The 20000-nt window shown below is 45.8% G+C and overlaps 1 protein-coding gene and 1 long non-coding RNA gene across 4 annotated transcripts in view; one reads left to right on the top strand and one right to left on the bottom strand.

Moving 5' to 3' along the window:
- LMO3 (LIM domain only 3) overlaps window positions 1-20000 on the top strand; it is a 203166-nt gene that overhangs the window by 117960 nt on the left and 65206 nt on the right. The window lies entirely within an intron of this gene.
- LOC147032979 (uncharacterized) overlaps window positions 7028-20000 on the bottom strand; it is an 88112-nt gene continuing 75139 nt past the window's right edge. Inside the window, exon 3 of the long non-coding RNA XR_015055418.1 lies at window positions 7028-9075. This is a non-coding gene — a long non-coding RNA (uncharacterized LOC147032979). The remainder of the gene's footprint in view (window positions 9076-20000) is intronic.

Here is a 20000-nt window from a genome sequence, read left to right as displayed (position 1 = left end):
ATCCCTGAGCTTGGCAACATCCAGCCTAGGCTGGGATGGTACCATTCTCCAGGATTTAAGGTGCAGCTTTAGAGTTGCTACAACAAGCCTGTGGTCAGTATTGAGGAACTGAGCACTCCGGTAGACCCTGCAGTTCTGGATCATCCTCCAACGACCGTCAATGAGGACATGGTCAATCTCCTTTGCCACACCGCCAGCGTTGGAATACCAAGTCCAGCGATGAGCTTGCGGGCGCTGAAACCATGAACCAGCCACCCTAAGTCCATGACTTCTTGCAAAGTCAAGGAACTTAGTGCTATTCTGGTTCATAGTTCCTGACCCATGGGGACCAACACACACCTCATAACCATCCCTATCAGTTCCAGTCGATGCATTGAAATCCCCCAAGACTAGAAGTGTATCTCGTCTGGGGCACTGATCAACCACAGACTCGAGTGTGGCGTAGAATGTGTCCTTCACGGTAAGATCACTCGCCTCAGTCGGAGCATAAATAGAGACCAGGGAAATGACACCTAAGGAGTGACGAATCCTTAATCTCATAATACGCTCGTTGACCGGTGTTACCTCAATTATCATTGGGGTCAGCTTATTGGACACAGCTACAGCAACTCCTTGGGTATGGTAACCATCAGAGCGACCAGACCAATAGTAGGTGTAACCACCCACCATTATCTCGCCGCAATCCGGTCTCCGAACCTCAGAGAGAGCTGCAATCCTGATGTCCAAACGCTTGAGCTCAGATGATAACAGAGACAGGTGATCATCCTCTCTTAGGGATAGGACATTCCAGGCACCCACCCGAAGGGACCGCCTCAGGTTAACCCAAGGAGACCGCCGTCTGGTGGACGACACCTCAGCACCACTCCGACACACTCACTCCGACATGTATATGTGTATATGTATATATATATATATATATATATATATATATATATATATATATATATATATATATATATAATGTAATCTTTGTAAATGTAATCTCATGTAAACCATGTTATCTTTGTCTCTTTGACAGAGTAAATTGGCCAAATCCTCTGTGTTGGAGGTGACACTGTTGTTGGACTGTGTCCAATGGGGATCAGCAAAGTGCTTGTCACACTCCATCGGTTTTGACACGCACGTGCGCACACACACACACACACACACACACACACACACACACACACACACACACACACACACACACACACACACACACACACACACACCTGAAAACTGCATGCCTTGAAGGCAGTGGTTCTCAACCTTTTTACAACCACACCCCTCGACTAGTTGGTCATTGTCTCCACGCCCACACCACCCCTGCCTCCCCCTCACATCTTCAACCAAATGGTAAAAAAAATCCCTCCTGAATTTAAAGGAAAACCTGGAAAAATGCGTGTGTTTAGTATTTTTATTGAACAAAGAATTTTGTATGAGCAACACTCATATACACAGCATATTTAATGAGATACTTGACATTGCTTCTTAGCTCCCAGATGTTGAATGCGTGGTCGAATGCCAGAGAGAGCACAACACAAGTTCCCTTCAATGTTCAGCTTGTTTCTGTACTTGGTCTTGACAGCAACGAGCGTGGAAAATGCAGCTTCACAAAGATACGTTGATCCAAACATTGTCAGAATCTGAAGAGCTTGATGTGAGATCAAAGGGTAAACAGGAAGGTACGTGACCCAGAACGACTCTAGATCCAGTTTTTTGAAGTCTTCTTCATCCGAGGAGTTGAACTTTAACTCAAGAAACTCCTTTTGCACTTCATCTGAAATATCAGCCACTTCACATTGAAATGGGTTCCTAATGAATTTCCAGGCTTCATGCTTCTCATCTATATCTGGAAAGTATCTGATGAATTCTGCTTTCAAATTCAGTCAGATGAGAAATTATTTCTTTCTTTAACTCAGAATCAATTTAACTGAATGAGAGCAGAATCCAAGTTAGCAAAACTGGCTGTATTTCCATCCTGAATTCGACATTTCCAGAGGTCGAGTTTGGCCATGAAGGCTCAAATAATGTCCTGGTGCATGATTATGTTGATGTTTTTCCCTTGGAGTTTGAGGTTGATGGCATTCAGCGCTTCAAACGTGTCCACCAGGTAAGCTGGAGAGAGCAAAAATCCTTCAGACTGGAACTCGTCATGGAGATCTGCTTTCTGTTGCGAATCTAGAAATGTTGCCACTTCTTGTCGTAGTTCATAAAGCCGTCCAGGCATGTTTCCCTTCGAAAGCCATCGTACGTTTGTGTGGAAAAGCAAGGCTTGATGTTAAGAATCCATATCCACACACAGCTGTTTGAAGAGATGACTGTTTAAGACTCCAGTTTTGATGAAGTTGACCACCTTGATAGCCAGGTTCATGACATCCCTCATTTCAGCAGGTAGAGTTCTGGATGCTAAGGCTTCACGATGAAGGATGCAGTGCGTACCTAGAGCAGATGGACTTTTTTCTTCCACTCTTGTTATGAAACCAGATTGCAAACCAAGCATGGCCGGAGCTTCATCAGTACACACCTCTACCAGCGAGTCCCATGAAAGTTAATTTTCCTGGAAGAAGTTTGATACCACTTGAAAAATATCTGTGGCTGTTGTATAACTTTCCATGGGGTGGCAGAAGACCATTTCCTCTTTTACACTATTGCCTGACACAAAACGAGCATACATCAGTAGCTGATAACACTGAGCAAAATCAGTCCTTTTGTACAACTGGATGGCAAATGCAGGAGAAAGTCTTACTTGGTTGAGAACTTAATCTTTGATGTCTTGAGATATTTCATCGATCTTTCCCTTGACGGTATCGTTTGATAGAGAGATTTGGGAAAGCTTGTTTGCACTATCCTTCCCCAAAACGAGCTCTGCTGCATGCATTACACTTGGTTTTATGAGTCTCTCCGATGTTATGGCTGGTTTTGCTCTTTGCAATCAACATAGCGATCTCATTGGAAGCCTCAACAACCTTTGAAGTCTGTTGCCGAAATGCTCCACTATTGTCCATCTTAGCTTGCTTCAAGGACTGCCTTTTTGTTTCAAAGAATGCCTTGGGTTTGGCAGCTGGAGCAGGATGCATTGTCTTCAAGTGGCGATCCAAGCGTGTGGGCCGCATGCCATCATTGCTCAGTCTTGTAGCATATTTCACACTGGGGTACCTCTGTGGCACCCTTTTGGAGGGACATAAATCCAAATCGAATATATTCGTCAAGATACTTCCACTTTTTTGAACTCATTGTGAATGATTTCGTTTGAAATGGGTACTGCAAATCTGTGAAAACATTTTTTAATATTAAAATTAAAATATAAATTTTAATATTAAATTTAAATAAATGTTAAATTGTAACATTAATTTTAATACAGAAAATGGTAGGCCTAGTAGCGAATAGAAAACGAAAATTATTAAAGGTGATACTTTTGTTTTTTTTATGTTCATCATGATATTATGCAAACACTTGTTAAGAGAATTCCAAAAATAATTAGAGAAATTCCTGCTTTTTTCTCCGGGCTTGCGCCCCCTCTGGAAGTTACTCATGCCCCCCAGGTTAAGAGCCGATGCCTTAGTTTAAATGATTCACGCACTCGTTCAACATCTGCTGCATTGTGCTTGATCGACCGGTACTTTTCTTTTTGTGACAACTTTTAGTCTCCCCAAACCTCTGATACTAGTCCGCGATAGTGGATTCCTTCCATACCTTGTGTGGAAATTACGCTGAGTTTGCATGTCAGATCTCGTCTCGATGAACCATTTGACACAGTGAGCTTTCTCCTGTGGAGTCGCCATTTTCTTTTACATTAAACCATCAGACCTGAAAATGACCAAAACTTTATGAATTTCTGGATCATATAAACCAAAGGTTATAGTATATTTGTGGTACTAAATACACTACATGGCCAAAAGTATGCGGACACCCCTTCTAATGAGTGGATTCAGATATTTCAGCCACACCCATTGCTGACAGGTGTATAAAATTAAGCACACAACCATGCAATCTCCATAGACAAACATTGGCTGCAGAATGGGCCGAGCTGAAGAGCTCGGTGACTTTCAACGTGGCACCGTCATCGGATGCCACCTTTCCAACAAGTCAGTTCGTCAAATTTCTGCCCTGCTCGAGCTGCCCCGACTCCACCCACAATTGTAACTTTGATGCATATTTAAGATGCTTCACGAATAATTTAATTAATTTACGATCATTTATTAACACAAATTTAGTCACACAATTAGGCTACTCATAATCACTTATTACAAAATTACACAGAAAGACAAACAACCAACCATAATAAACTATGATCTGTCGGACATCCAGCGATCAAGACAACAGTGTGGTAACTTATGCATTGCTCAAATAGCTACATGGCATTCTCTCAGGCAGAGATTAAACCCACATCGTTTGAAATTTGTTCGAGGTCATTTTTTACTTTTGACGATGTGCATATACATGCATCAGGAAGAAGATAATTGGTTTTGGGTCGTTCATTGTCACATATCCTTTCTGAATATCTTGTGGGATTGTGAGATTGACAGGTGGCCATGATGGGTTGAGAGGAGGTTTGAAGGCTTGAAGTGGAGGAGGGGATTGGCATTCTCTCAAGCAGGGCTTAAATCAATGTCATAAAAGGTCTTTGTCTGAGATCATTCTTTAATTTTAACGGTGTGTATATATGCGTCAGGAGGATCATAGTTTCTTATCGTTTATTGTCACATGTCTTTTCCGCATATCATTTCGATTGTGCTTTCCTTGAAGTCACAAATGGCATCAAGAGTTAAAATGTTCCACTGAAGAAATATGTAATGACGATATAACAATTTGCCCTTTTGCTTTGAAGAACGCGAATAAAGGGGAAATCGTGTTTGCCCCTTTGACTACCACCGGAGCACGTAACTCGTGATGCTGTCACAGCAGGTTCAAATGCCATTTCCTGTGTTGATTTGTCCATTGGTTCCTCACTCACTTCCAATTAATGCAAGTCAACTCATGCATCCTTCGTTGGTGATGTATGTACAAGTTTTATGACACAAGATGGGTATATCATCAAGATGGATGTATTATTAGTTGGTGATGTATATACAAGACGGGTGACCGTAACAGATGGGGAGGTTGTTTCAAAGCTTGGAGTGGGGAGAGGATTGATACCTTAGGGTTGAGAGGGGTTAGGTGAGGACTTGGTTTTGGGAGGTGGACGTTGAGGACTTTGGGTTTGTGAGAGGGGTGCGGGGGGAGTTGAGGACTTGAAGTCACGTTTTACATTCCGTGGCATTTCCACGGGTCCCTGCGGTTTTTATTATTCTCCGGAATGATCACGGTAGTGGTGTGTGACTTATTCACCACCCAAATAAAGGGATGAGCAATTTATGTAATAAATGATGGTTTTTGTACATAATTTCAGTTTTCGCCTAATTTTTCAAGGATGATGATAAGTGTGAGAATACAGAAGGATCACCTGTCATAAGCATTAGGCATGTTTTTTCTTCATGTATGTAATCCGGGTAGCAGCTGTCTATTGTCGATACACTGCCCAAATAAAGAGATGAGCCATTTGTGAAATAGATTAAGGTTTTTGTGTGTAATTTCGGTTTAATCCTGAGTTTCCAATGCTGAATTGTGTGAAAATACAGAAGGGTCACCCATCATTTTGACTGGCTTTTCTGCTGGTATTTTTTTTCAATAAAAAGGTGATCAAAGCTGTGCTATTGCAGATACAATCTAACCACTACACAATGCTAGCACTATAATTCTTCAGAATTAAACATTAATGCATCTCCCACATCTTAAAATTTTATTTGCCTTACTAATTGCTGCCTGACACCACGCAAACTACTTCGGTGTATTGTCTACAATTATTCCTAAATCTCTTTTCCTTTTTTCTTGGGCCACCCACCACTTAATTTCCCCATTAAGAAAATAACAGCTTATTTAGAATGTAATAAAATGTCGTTTTGGTTTTCCTTTCTAGTACATTCATTGGCAGCACTCTGCTGTTTAATTGTATGTACTGTCTTATTGCTCTCATTCTGGTCCATTCTGTAATGTTATCTTCATACATAGAAGACTGTAATGGCCAGGGAAGTAAAATTAATGGTAGCTTTTTGCCACTGGCTCAGCCTGCGTCTCACATCTATTATGTTAATGCCTCTACCCCCTCATATTATGCAAAGCATACTATAATGGTGGCGTTGTAAGACCCTGCGTATCTAGAAATGCCATTTCATCCGAAGGAAGCATGACTGCTTTAAATGCATGGTCTTGGTCGACCACATGTCGCACCCTGAACTTTGTTTTTTATGACATACAAAATGTAAATGACTTCAACATTTTAGATTCCCACCACCCCCGCCTTGAGATTTCTCCTGATGCATCTGAAATAAAATTGAGGGGTTACAATCAACACTGATAAGTGTTCTGCTTAAAGTAGGAAAATAGATTTTGAATTTGCAGTGGCAAATAGGAAGCCATGACAAAATTAAGGAGAAATTTCAAGCACATTGTGGAATTAGAGAGTGAAAAAGAAACTGAGCATGCCAGAAGTGCAGATACTTCTCGGATGAAGCAGATGGTATATCACATTTGCTCCTGCTACATTGCCTGTCATTTTCTTAATGCTCCTGCATGTTCAACCAAACAGTTTCTCTCTACCTTGCTTATTTATTTATTAATTTATTTATTTAGCATCTTTGTAGTGTCGATCATTGAAAGAAAACGTCACTGAGTGTGGCTTAAACTGTGTGCACCGTAGCCTGGTTATGATCCATACGCATGGATCCATGCACCTGCAGGGACCTATGTTAGGCCTAGGCTCACATTCGGCCAATCACAACTTGCACTGGAAACAGTTATTAGTGAGAAACCGTTCATGTAATCTTGTAATCTATTGTATGAAGGATCAAAATTCGTTTTGTGCGGTTGATTTTCTTCCACATTCCACCTTACCCCACCCCAAGTGCCAAAACAGCACCTGGTTAGTCTGCCATGGCACCTGCCATTGTCCACTAACTTTGTCTTTTTCCCATTCTGTGGGTGACAGCAAAAACATGCTTAAGCCGTAAGAATGTTGGCACTCTCCATTGGAGCAGTTGTAACGAAACTTTCTCTAAGAGATGTGTAACATTGTATGGGGATGAGATTTGTGCATTTACATGGACTTCCTTTTACCGTAATAGAATGTCTTCTTCACGTATTTCAGTTGCGGACACCTATTTATTTGCGCAAATACTGTGGAATGTTTCGTACACCCTCCCACATGCTCAATGCATGCCTCCACCATCCCCGCTCTAACATCTGCACTCACACTTTTTCTTCCTAGCTGTGCCTTCACATGTAAATATATCATAACATATAGTGTCAATTTTTGTTTACCAGCTCCTCATTACTCAGACTGCTTAAGTATAAACTTGGCAAATGGTGATGAAATTTATGCTGCTTTTGGAGTTTACAAAACATCCCCTCAGCGGATGCACAGTGGCTTAATGGAAACATTATACCCGATAAATAAATTATTAAAAGGTAGCTCTGTGAATGTATTCTGCTGATGTCAATTGTATCTATCACAAACCTCTGTATTCAACTGCATCTTGAGTAGCTGAAAAGATTACAAAGTACTTGCATATTTATTTTGAATTTTTTTTTTAACCAAATTTTTATTTTGCACTGAGCTATGGCTTATAGTGGATATTGTGCATGTATTACCGTTATGATACAGACATTCAAAGACTATGGACAAACCCAAAACAGGGTTTTCCTTTTGATGTTCCCATCTGAACTACTCATTATGCAAGGAATGCAGATTCTCACATCCAGTGCCTTCAGAAAGTCTTCACACCCCTCAACTTTTGTCACATTTTGTTGCGTTACAGCCTGAATTTTAAATGGATTTAATTTTTTTTTAAATTGTCACTGAACTACACAAAATATTCCATAATGACAAAGTGAAAACAAGTTTTTAGAATTTTTTACAAGTTAATGAAAAATGAAAAGCTGAAATATCTTGCATCAATAAGTATTCAAAACCCTCTGCTATAACACTCCAAAGTGAGTTAAGGTTCATCCAATTTCCTTTGATCATCCTCGAGATGTCTCTGCAACTTGATTGGAGTCCACCTGTGACCAATTCAATTGATGGGACACGATTTAGAAAGAAACACACCTTTCTTTATAAGGTCCCACAGTTGACAGCGCATGTCAGAGCAGAAACTCCACCACAAAAGTCCAAGGAACTGTCCATAGAACTCTGAGATAGAATTGTGAGGAGGCATAGATCTCGGGAAAGGTATAAAACAATTTCTAGAGTGTTTAAAGTTCCCAAGAGCACAGTGAGCTCCATCATCAGGAAATGGAAAGAATATGGAACTACCCAGATTCTTCCGCAAGCTGGCTGTATGACCAAACTGAGCAACTGGGCATGAAGAACCTTGGTCAGGGAGATGACCAAGAATGCAATGAGAGAACTACAGAGTTCCTTGGCTGAGATGGGAGAACCTGCGAGAAGGGCAACAGGTCTTCATCCCTTCACAAATATAGGCTTTATGGGAAATTGGCCAAATGAAAGCCACTCCTGAGACAAAGGCACATGACAGCACACCTCTAGTTTGCAAAAAGGCACGTGAAAGACTCTGACAGCATGAGGCAAAAGATCATGTGGTCTGATGAGATGAAAACTGAACTCATTGACCTGAATGCAAAGTGCTACATCTGGCAGAAACCAAGCACAGCTCATCACCCACATAACACCATCTCTACCATGAAGCATGGTGGTGGCAGCATCATGCTATGAAGATGCTTTTCAGTGGCAGGGCCTGGGAGATATGTAAGGATCGAGAGAACAATGAATGGAGACAAACACAGGCAAATCCTTGAGTAGAACCTGCTTTAGTGTACAAAGGACCTGAGACTGTGGCGAAGATTTACATTCTAACAAGACAATGACCCCAAGCATACAGCCAAAGCAACACTGTAATGGCTTCAGAACAAGACCGTGAAAGTCCTTGAGTGGCCCAGCCAAAGCCCAGACTTGACTCCCATTGAGAATCTGTGGAAATACTTGAAGATTGCTGTTCACCGACGCTCTCCATCCAACTTGACAGAGCTTGAGCAAATCTGCAAGGAAGAATGGGGGGAAATCCCCAAATCCAGATATGCAAAGCGGATACAGACATACCCAAGAAGAATCAAAGCTGTAATCACTGCCAAAGGTGCTTCTACAAAGTATAGACTCAGGGGGCTGAATACTTTTTGATGCTAGAAATTTCAGCTTTTCATTTTTAACGAATTTGTACAAACTTCGAAAAACATGTTTTCACTTTGTCATTATGGGGTATTTTGCGTACATTGGTGACAAAAATTGCTTTTTAATCCGTTTTAAATTCAGGCTGTAACACAACAAAATGTGACAAAAGTCGAGGGGTGTGAACACTTTCTGAAGGCACTGAATTTTTCATTTCATTTTATGAAAGAAAATATCCTTGGTAAAGACAGTCAGAAGACTCATAGATACAAGTTTAACATCAGAACAGCAAGAACAATCATGTTAAAACAAATATACAAGCACCAAGATCAAAAGCTAAATTAAAACACAATTCAAACAAATATTATACATGAGCAAATACCACCCGTCACTTCGCTGATGGTAATACCAAAGGGGGAGCGAGAAAAGGAGGGGGGAAGAGGGAAAGATGGGCGGGGGAGAGAGAGTGGAGGGAGTGAAGAGGTGGAGGGGAAAGGAGTGAGGAGGAGTGGGAGAAGCGAAGACAGTGTTCGGTGAGAGGAAGGGAAGGCAGACGTGCGTTGGAGCATTAATTACGATTTACACTGTCTCATCAAAATTATTCTACATAGAATAACAGGGAAGATGGAAACAAAATAATGTCTGAAATCCATTTTCTACCGGTCATACTATAAACACAGCCCAAAGACAAACTCCTGTCCGGAAATAAATACCGCCCGGACGTGTCCGGAGCCAAGCTGGCCAGATAAAAACACCGCTCAGACACCTCCGGAGACAAACTCCTGTCTGGACATAAACACCGCTTAGACACGTCTTGAGACAAAGCCTGCCCAGACATGTCCAGAGCCAAGCTGGCTGGAGATGAACACCACTCTGAAACATCCAGTCATACTCCCGTCCGGACATAAAGACCGCCTGGACACGTCCGGAGACAAACCCTGCCCGGACACGTCCAGAGACAAACACCATCCAGACATAACCACTGTTCGGATATGTCCAGAGACAGACAGAGACAGAGACAGAGACAGAGACAGAGACAGAGACAGAGACAGAGACAGAGACAGAGACAGAGACAGAGACAGAGAGAGAGAGAGAGAGAGAGAGAGAGAGAGGGACAGAGAGAGACAGAGAGAGAGAGAGAGAGAGAGAGAGAGAGAGAGAGATGAGCGTAGGGGAGTTGGCAAAGAGAATATGTGATGCTTTATGAACAACACACACACACACACACACACACACACACACACACACACACACACACACACACACACACACGCACACACACACACACACACACACACACACACACACACACACACACACACACACACACACACGCACACACGTGCTTAGCCGATATCGGCAATTTTTCGGGAATCGGCAGATTGGTGTCAGTGTGATTACCAAGTATAGTACTTACTGTATACAACCCAGAAACATTGAGCAGCTTTCACCAAAAACAATGTTGCATATATAGAGATGTTTCAGGGTTATGTTCACAAACATTATTCTTAATAAACAGCTGCATGTGACAGGTGGAAAAAAACATTTGGCGAGGTTATTTAGAAAACATGTTAATATGGCAAACGGCTCAGAAATCGGGTTTACTTCACAACAACTGGCTCAGAATGATACAGCACGACCCACTCGCTCAGGGTGATGGAGCACGACCCACTCGCTCAGGGTGACGGAGCACGACCCACCAGTCAGGGTAACAGAGCACGACCCACTCGCTCAGGGTGACGGAGCACAACCCACTAGTCAGGGTGACGGAGCACGACCCACTAGTCAGGGTAACAGAGCACGACCCACTCACTCAGGGTGATGGAGCATGAACCACTCACTCAGGGTGACCGAGCATGACCCACTCGCTCAGGGAGACAGAGCACTAAACACTCACTCAGGGTGATGGAGCATGAACCACTCGCTCAGGGTGACAGAGCATGAACCACTCGCTCAGGTGACGGAGCATGAACCACTCGCTCAGGTGACGGAGCATGAACCACTCGCTCAGGGTTACAGAGCATGAACTACTCACTCTGAATGACGTGGTGTGGCAAAAGCATCCGCAGTGATTGAACGATTCACTCACAATGACAAAGCACAGTACCGCTATCGACAAAAGGTGCTTGGCAACTGGTTTAAGCACTCCAATTAAATGGTTGAAAAGGAACAGTTGGCCATGCTATCGCTGCATACCATAAAGGATCCCTTTAACTTTAAAGCCAGTCTTCACCGCGCACACAGCACCTCGTGAAATAAAATAAATCTATAAATTCGCTATTTTTCCTGCTCATCTGTTCACATGTCACATGGTATATCATTTTAAAACGGTCCATTTTTTTTTTTTTTTTACCAGATTTGCTTTGATTCCCTGCAGAGCACCTCGTGAAACCTCCGAAAATATACACAGATATAGCAGATGCTATGGATAGGCAATCCCTCTGGGGGACAGAGTGCAAGGTCTGGCAGTGAATGCATTAAATCATAGAGCTCAATGAAGCTTGTTAATTTTGGCACATTCCTCAATTATTTGTTCATGAAATATAATTCTCCAAACAGTAGAAAAAGATAAGTTTAATGCTTTGGAAATTTCACATTTTCTTGTGTATCTATGGAGAAGGAGGGAACATAGCCTTGCCTGCTTAAAATAAATAGGTATATCGGCTGAGTTATCAGACTCGTTATTTCTTTAAATTATCAGATTTCAACACTTATTTAGTCCAGATGATATCCGATCCTCAAAACCAAAATAATATTTCGATGATACACTTTAATTAGTCCGTGAGAGTAGATCGGGAAAATCGTATCATATAATGCATGAAATCGCTTCAATCTCATAATTTGAAAATGATAGCACTTACAAATGTGATGTATGCAACGATTCGTAGCTATGATGAACAGGTATTCGGTAATAGTGAGGAAAGTGAAAAAAATCTTTATCGTCAAGAAATTGTTGCAGCCGCTTTCAAGTCAAGGCATGGTTGAGCAGGCCAAAAAACATGGCGGCTTCAAACCCCAGCGAGGTTACCCAGGAAACCCAGGAATATTTATTTATTTTTTCAAAGAAGAAGGAGCATCCAACCAAACTTGAAAACTAGATCAAATCTGCTAATTTGAGCAAAAAACCGAGAGCAGACCCGGTCTCCGGCAACACTTCCCAGGCTTCACATCCGGCTTCGTCATGCACAATATAATAGATATATGTACACAATAGATAAATATCTATTGTGACTGAGGAAGCTGGGTGTGAAGCCGGAAAAACAATGCCGGCAAAACGTGTGTGTGTGTGTGTGTGTGTGTGTGTGTGTGTGTGTGTGTGTGTGTGTGTGTGTGTGTGTGTGTGTGTGTGTGTGTGTGTGTGTATATATATATATATATATATATATATATATATATATATATATATATATATATATATATGTATATATGTATAAATATATATATATATATATATATATATATATATATATGTATATATGTATAAATATATATATATATATATATATATATGTATATATGTATAAATATATATATATATATATATATATATATATATATATATATATATATATATATATATATTGTTGTGGTTACCAAATTCGCAAACCACCATTCAGGTCCCTTAGGTGAGGTATCTCGGTAAGTACATGTGTAGTTAGGCCCAAACCCGTTGTCTAGTGGGAATACATGTCATTTATGCGTGCTGCGACTCTTCAGGATAGCCGTTTTTCTTTTACTATCTTTATTTTGGACCAACCGCCATTGTTACCACCACCAACCACCGCTTCACCACAACCGCCACGACCTTCACGTCACACCTCGCAACTGTCGCATCGCCACCGTTCTTGCGCCGCCTGTGGGTACCGGTGTTGGACTCGTGCAGGGCGCGCGCCGAACAGCGTGTACAAAATAACGGATTTTGTGCTTCAAAAACGGATCAAAAACGACACGCGCCCACTTTTTGCCGTCCAATCAGTGAGCGAGGGGCGAATTGGCCCCGCCCCCAGGGCATTGGAGGGCGATCGATATATGCAAATTTATGGATCAAAAAGCATTCACGCCCACTTTTTCTCGGGCCAATGGGGAGCGAGGTGAAAGGTCAAAGGGAGGGGGTCAAAGATGAGAGGGCGAAGCTACGGGGCTGATAAAAAGCGACCGTGTTCGTCAGTCCAGAGAGTAGTAGAGTCGAGAGGGAACAGAGAGTTAAGACTTCGCGGGCGGTGGACTTGGCAAGAAGGAGCTGGTCGTCGTGTGCGTTGGAGTCGGAGCGGAGGGGACGGAGCTGTGGAGAGGCGGCGAGGGCAGACGAGGGGGTGCTCGCGTCGTGCAGGGAGCTGCACCCCAGGGAGGCCGACAGCGCGACCTGGCCGAGGTGGAGACGCTCGTCGCGGGACAATAAAAATCCTCTATACCCCGAGCATCAGCAACCCCCTCCTGTTTCCCCCCGCGCTGAGATAGTGCGACCAAGGGGGCCCCTTTCCCACCCCCTACCAGACACTGCCCGCGAGGCCCGCGGAGTTGAGGCACCATCGCCGCTCCGCGTCTCATCACCAGACGGGTAGGCCCGACCCGGTCTCGGCCTCAGGCCCGCCTCATCCTTGAGGCTATTCTTTTCCTTGGTTTTGGGTATGTGTTGTCGGCGCCGTCTGTGAAGTAAAATTGTATAAGTGTTGCCGTGTTCTCGGTAGTCGGATAGCTCTGCATTGTGTTTCTCTTTTATATTTGCTTTTTGTGTAAATTGCATTGTGTTTTTCTTCTTTTCTATGTGCTTTTGGTGGAATTGAATATGTGTGCTTTCCGTTCGTCGCGAATAAATGTGCTTTGTGTTGAACTGTTTCCCGCTTCGCTTCGTCATTTCCTTCATTGAATCCTCATCTTGCTTCACGTAAAGGGTTGGTAGTGGGCTGAATACGCCCGATAATTAATCGAACCGTCGAGGTCGACGATAACACCGCTCGGTTATCCCGATAGTACGGAACGGGTCGCTTAAGTGGCCCGTGTCCGAAGTCGACCTGCGGCGAGGTGCGATCGCCCGGTCTACCCTCCGCGTGGGTACTTAGGTAGGTCGAATTTGGCGAGCAACCCTATCCCACGCGGGGGCTGATTGGCTCGATCGCGGTGAGACCGAAAGGTCCACCCGTGACTGGTTCCCGGCGTTAGTCCGAGAGGGTCACGACTGGATTGTCCGTCCGGTGGGCGACGGGCCGCGATTCGAGTTACGTGGCCGTCAGCACGCCGGCGGGCGCGAATACCGCAACACTGGTGTCAGGTCGTGCGATACAAATTCATCACCCTCCTCGCGGCACTGGTATTGGAGAGCGGGACAACAGGCTCTCCTGTCTCCAGCGAAATTCACGGGAATCGGTCCAGGGGTGAGAGAAGCGACCCCCGATTCCCTCCAAATTACGAGCGAGCAAAATTAACCCTTCACGAGAAGCAAGATGGCGTCTCAAGGCGAGCGGGTGCCGGGTGGATTAGGTATGTGTAATAGTAATGTAGAATCCATGGCTCAGGACGAGATCACCGTGCAAGAGAAACCCGTACCAGAAGGTTGGGAAAGGCATCGATGCCGTTCATCTGGTCGGTTTTTTTTATTATAACCCCACCGCTAAATGTAGTCAGTGGGAGTGGCCAGGGCAGGTGACAATACAGCACGTTATGGAACTCGTGCAGAGCATAATTGACGGAATGAAAGAAGGGAACAACGAAATGAAGAGAAATACGCAACAAATGGAAAATAAAAAAATGGATGGAAACGCACTCGAAGCGAAAAACCAATTAAAAGAAAGCCAGGAGGAGACAGAGGAGGGATTGAAGGTCGAAACAGTGGAGTGTGAGAAAAGACTTCAAGACATGAAGAGAGTTGATAAGCTGGGACTGGAGGGAAAAACGGAGACAGAGGAACTGGGAAGACGGGTAGAAAACCACAAGCGCAAGCCGGAAGAACAGTTAGAAGCCAAAGCAAAGTCTGAGTGTGCGGAGATGAGAAAGGAATTGGAAAAGAAAGTTTCTGAGTTACAGAAACACCAAAACAAAGAGAGGGAACTACAAAACGAACTGAGAGTGTTAAAAGAGGAAAGGAAGAGAACGGAAAATGAAACTTTAAGAAACCACACTGTACAGATCGAACAGCTGGAAGCGAAGGCCAGACTAAAGAATGAGGAACAAGAAAAGAGTAATGAAGGAAGAACGAATGAGACAGGAGAAAGAAATCAGTCAGTTGAAAGAAATGACGAGATTGCAGAAGGAGGAACAAGAAAGACAGTGGAATAGAAAACTGAAAGAGTATGAATTTGAAACTGAACGACAAAAGAAAAAAATAGGTTTGAATACGAGGAGAAAGTAAAGGAGCAAGGAATGAAGCAGGAAGGAGAAATCAGGAGATTGAAGGACACAACGAGATTGGAGAGGGAAGAACGAGAGGAACAATGGAATAGAAAACAAAAGAACATGAATCTGAGGTTGACCAATTGGAAGAAAAGCTGAGGCTGGAGTACGAGATAGACAAAGAACAGCGAATGAAACACAAACAGGAGATTAACCAAATGAAGAAAACCATGAAACTGGAGAAGGAAGGACAGGAGAGGAAACGAGGAAGAGTCGTGAGAGAACAGCGAATGAAACACAGGAAGGAAATGAGCCAATTGAAAGAAACGATGAGATTGGAAAACAAAGAGCAGGAGGAACAGTGGGAAAGAAAACAACAACTCTATGAGTGTGAAATTGAACAACTAAAACGGAGGGAGAACGAACAGCTAATGGGGCTCAGAGAGAAAGAACGACTCAGATGGGAAAGGAAAAGGAACCAGGAAGAGACAGAAAAAAGGAACCAGGAGAGAAAATGTATAGAGACACGGGAGACAGAAAAAATAGAGGAGAGACTGCACGATGAAGACGGGGTAAGTGACGCGCACACACACACGGAGGTAGTGGAGGATAATGGGGGTGAGCTGGCGGACTGTGTAGGGACCCAGTGCGAGCACCTGGATGGCCTCCTCCAGGAACGAGGGGAGGGAGTATGCCCCCTTGAGACGAGTCACGACCAGGTGAGTTCGGTCGTGCTTTGCGAGGTTGAGGGGACGAGTGCTGTGGAGAGGTGCACGGAGAGCTTGGGGGGTGTAGAGGCCCCGGAGACCCTTGTGGGGACACGAATCCCCAGTGTGGTTGTCCCTGTGTGTGTGGTGCAAGGTGTGAGTGCGTCCCCGTGTGTGGAAGCGACCCCGTGTGTGAGTGGTGTGGTGGCGATGGTGCCAGAGTACGTGCTTCCCAGCACGCCGTGTGTGGATGAGGCACCGTGTGTGGAAGAGGCCGTGTGTGTGTGGATGAAACGGCCAGTGTGAGTGAGGCACCGCGGGTTAGTGCCCCCGCGTGTGTGGGTGAGGCACCGTGTGTGGATGAGGCACCGCGGTTGAGTGCCCCCGCGTGTATGAGTGAGGCACGGTGTGTGGATGAGGAACAGCGGTTGAGTGCCCCCGCGTGTGTGAGTGAGGCACGAGTGAATGGAGCACCACGTGTGAGTGGTATGGGTTATGCAAGGGAGACCGTGTGTGTGAGAGAGCGGTATGAGAGGGAGATGTCGGTTGGCATGCGGGAGCACGCAGCCGCGTCTCCCGGTGTGAATGTGATGGAGTGGACTGTGTGCGTCGTAACACGCAGGTATGCGTGTGTGGAATGGAGATGGAGACGGCGACAGAGGAGAGAAAGCCGAGTAGCGGCTGTAGTTGTTTCGGGGACCGTGCCGGGTTCACCCAGCAGTGAGCACGCGGTCCGTGCTGTGCAACGCACGAGGATACCACGTGCTCGCTTGCGAGGGTGAAGTCCCGGTCCGGAAACGCACGCGGTGGATTTGCCGATCCCGCGGACGGACAAAGTTTAGGCAGGTAAATGGATTTGGACCGGACGGGTTCTCCACGCGATCGTGTGTGTTAAGCTCCAACGGGCAAAGCACATGTGTTCGCGTGGGGAACCCCTCGAGACGTGGGGCTTGTGTTTTTTTTTTATGCGCACGGTGACGTCATGGCTGCACGTGGGGTTGGAATCCGGCAGGAGGGGTATCCCGGCCGGATGGTACCGTCCAAGGAGGGACGAGGTACACGTGCAGCTGCATGACATCACGGGCAGGTGCAAAGTGCGCGAGCTCTGAGTTGCCGCGCTGGTGCTGCGCATGTAAAGAAAAAAAAAAAAAAAGCAAGCCTCACTTTCGGGTGCACAGGATTCCTGGGCAAGGGGTGGAAGACCCCCTTACCGGGGCACAGGATGGAAACTAGTTAGGGGGAAGGGTTAGCTTAGTTAGACCGACTTCATGGGGCAGGGGTAAGTCCTCATGGAGTCCGTGGAATGGATTAGGTAGAGGGATTTAGTGAGCTTTAGGTTGGGAAATAAAATGGGATTATTTGAGGACATGGACAGACTTTGGATGTGTAGAGGGGATGTAGTTTAGCTACGTAGTGTTAAAAGGAACGTGCTACTAGTTTAAGGGACGACGTGGGAGCACGAGTTAGTTAGGGGAGGTAGTTAGAAGGATGGCAGAGTTCAGCGGTGTGTGTTGAAGAGTTGGTGAGTTGTGTGGAGACATGTTGAGTGAGTGAGGCCAGCGGGTCTGTGTGAGTGGAGCGAATGGGGAATGCATGGTGCGATGAGTGATTGGGGGGAGGAGTGACTCCCACCCAAGGGACCCCGGGGTCAGTGTAGAGTGAGTTAGCTGGGTTAGTTAAATTGAAAAGTGGAGGTCGTTTTGTTGTTGGTGGGAAAGTAGGCTCGAGACCCATTTGGAGGGGTGCAGGAGCCCTGTTGACGGGCTTGGGAGCGTGGCTGCGAAAGGTGAGTATCGCTGAGTGGGTACCCCGGGCACCAGGCTAGTCGGCCGCGGTAGGCCATGGGCCCATGGGGGGCCGGGATAGAGTAGTGGGCACGGGTGCGCCTGCTTGGTGCGGGGGCCCGGGGCACCATTAGCCGCGTGGGCAGTGTTGTGGGCACGGGTGACCCTCGGAAAGGGGCCCGGGAGGCCGGCCTGCCACGTGTGCGTTTCAGGGGAGGTGCCATGGGGGGCACTCCCCGGTGTTAGGGAGCTGGTAGGCTCGGAGGCAGTGTAGTGCCCGGGGGTGCCATAGCGGGAGATTCGGCAGAGGGTCGTGCCTGCCAAAAGGGAGCCACGTGTCCCAGCCAGGAGACCGTGTGAGGGCACGGAGAGAAAATTGGGGGGCGAGGCCCGAAATTGTGAGGACACCAACACAGGCGACGGGAATCTGGGTTGTTAGAACCAATAGTTTAAGCGAGAGGCGCTTGTTGAAAGCCCCGGGGTAGTTTAACAGTTAAATGGTTAGGGTAGATTAGGAGATGTACCCCTCCGCACCATCCATCCCCTCGCTGTCGTTGTGGGCCGCTGGACCCACTTTGGGTTAGATCGCTGAACTCTGGGGAGGCCATTCTGAGGCTTGAGTTGGGCCTCGACACAGGACGTTAGCTCTCCCTTATTCCCCTCCGGGAAGGGAACGTAGGGGTTGGGAGTAGGCTAGGTGACAGGATAGGTTAGCCGAACAAAGACGATAAAGGGGGTTAGGGGACGATTTATAGTGGGGGAGTAAAAATAAAAACAACAAAAAAATAAGTTGGGGCTAAATTGGGGTTTGACAAATTAAGGGAGTGGGTATGTACAGTGACAGGCAAAGGCGATAGGTTGGGAGGGAGACAGGTAGGTAGGTCCGAGCCCACCTTCCAAGTGGCCAGCACCACCGCACTCCCTCCACCAACTTCCACTGACAGCAAGGCAGAGGCCGGCCAACTTCATCGGCAGCTGTTGTTGTGCTGCAAGGCCTGTGCCGGCCCACTTCATCTGCCGGCTGGATGTTTTTCTTCAAGGCCTGTGCCGGCCAGTTCATCTGCCGGCTGTGTTTGCCTGCAGCGGCCTTCTTCTGCGGGCTGTGTTTGCCTGCTACCTTTGCCATGCCATGCCCACTGCCCCTGATCACCAGCCCCGTTCAATTTTTGCTTTGCCCCCCCCTGTTCATTGCCATGTGCGCCAGGATCGTAAAAGCAACAGTTTGCAAGCTGCGAGAACTGCCCAGTTGGCAGCTACAACACGGGCCTGCAGTGGCGGCCCGTGCACCATGTTGTGTTCATCCATCCATTCGTTGTGTTCATTGCGTGTGCCACTTGAGCTGGCACGGAGACTACGTTGTGCAGCCCATGCACCGTTGTGGTTCACTGCGTTCAGTTCAGAAGGGAAGGCCTTGGACTGCGTGTGAGCAGCCAGCCACGTTCCCTGTCACCTGCATTGTTTGAGCCAGAGACTGCATGCGGGCAGCCTGGCTCCCTGCTAACTGCTTTCTTTTTGCAGAGCTCAATGATCCTGGGCCATGGTTTAGTGTAAAATTTGTAAGTTAAGGTTAAGATGTACTGTAAATATGAGTGCGCCCCCCGGCATGTCTGTCTAGCGCCGGCAATTTTATTTAAGTCGTCCGTGTGAGTGAGTTTGTTTAGATAGTTACGCAGCCCTCAGGTTATTTATTTTGGGGACACGAATACCATGAATGTCGCACTCAGGGATCCGTAGGTAAAATGTACTAGGGGAAAACTACACATGATGGCACACGAAAATTTGACGACTCGGGACGAGTCTGTAAAAAGGGGAGGGGGTAGTGTTGTGGTAACCAAATTCGCAAACCACCATTCAGGTCCTTTAGGTGAGGTATCTCGGTAAGTACATGTGTAGTTAGGCCCAAACCCGTTGTCTAGTGGGAATACATGTCATTTATGCGTGCTGCGACTCTTCAGGATAGCCGTTTTTCTTTTACTATCT

This window comes from Eptatretus burgeri, chromosome 2 (assembly GCF_056783735.1).
Source record: "Eptatretus burgeri isolate ZD-2024b chromosome 2, Ebu_testis_v1, whole genome shotgun sequence".
Taxonomy (NCBI): Eukaryota; Metazoa; Chordata; class Myxini; order Myxiniformes; family Myxinidae; genus Eptatretus; species Eptatretus burgeri.
Note: the sequence above shows the minus strand (reverse complement) of the source record. Positions and strands in the feature narration are given on the sequence as shown.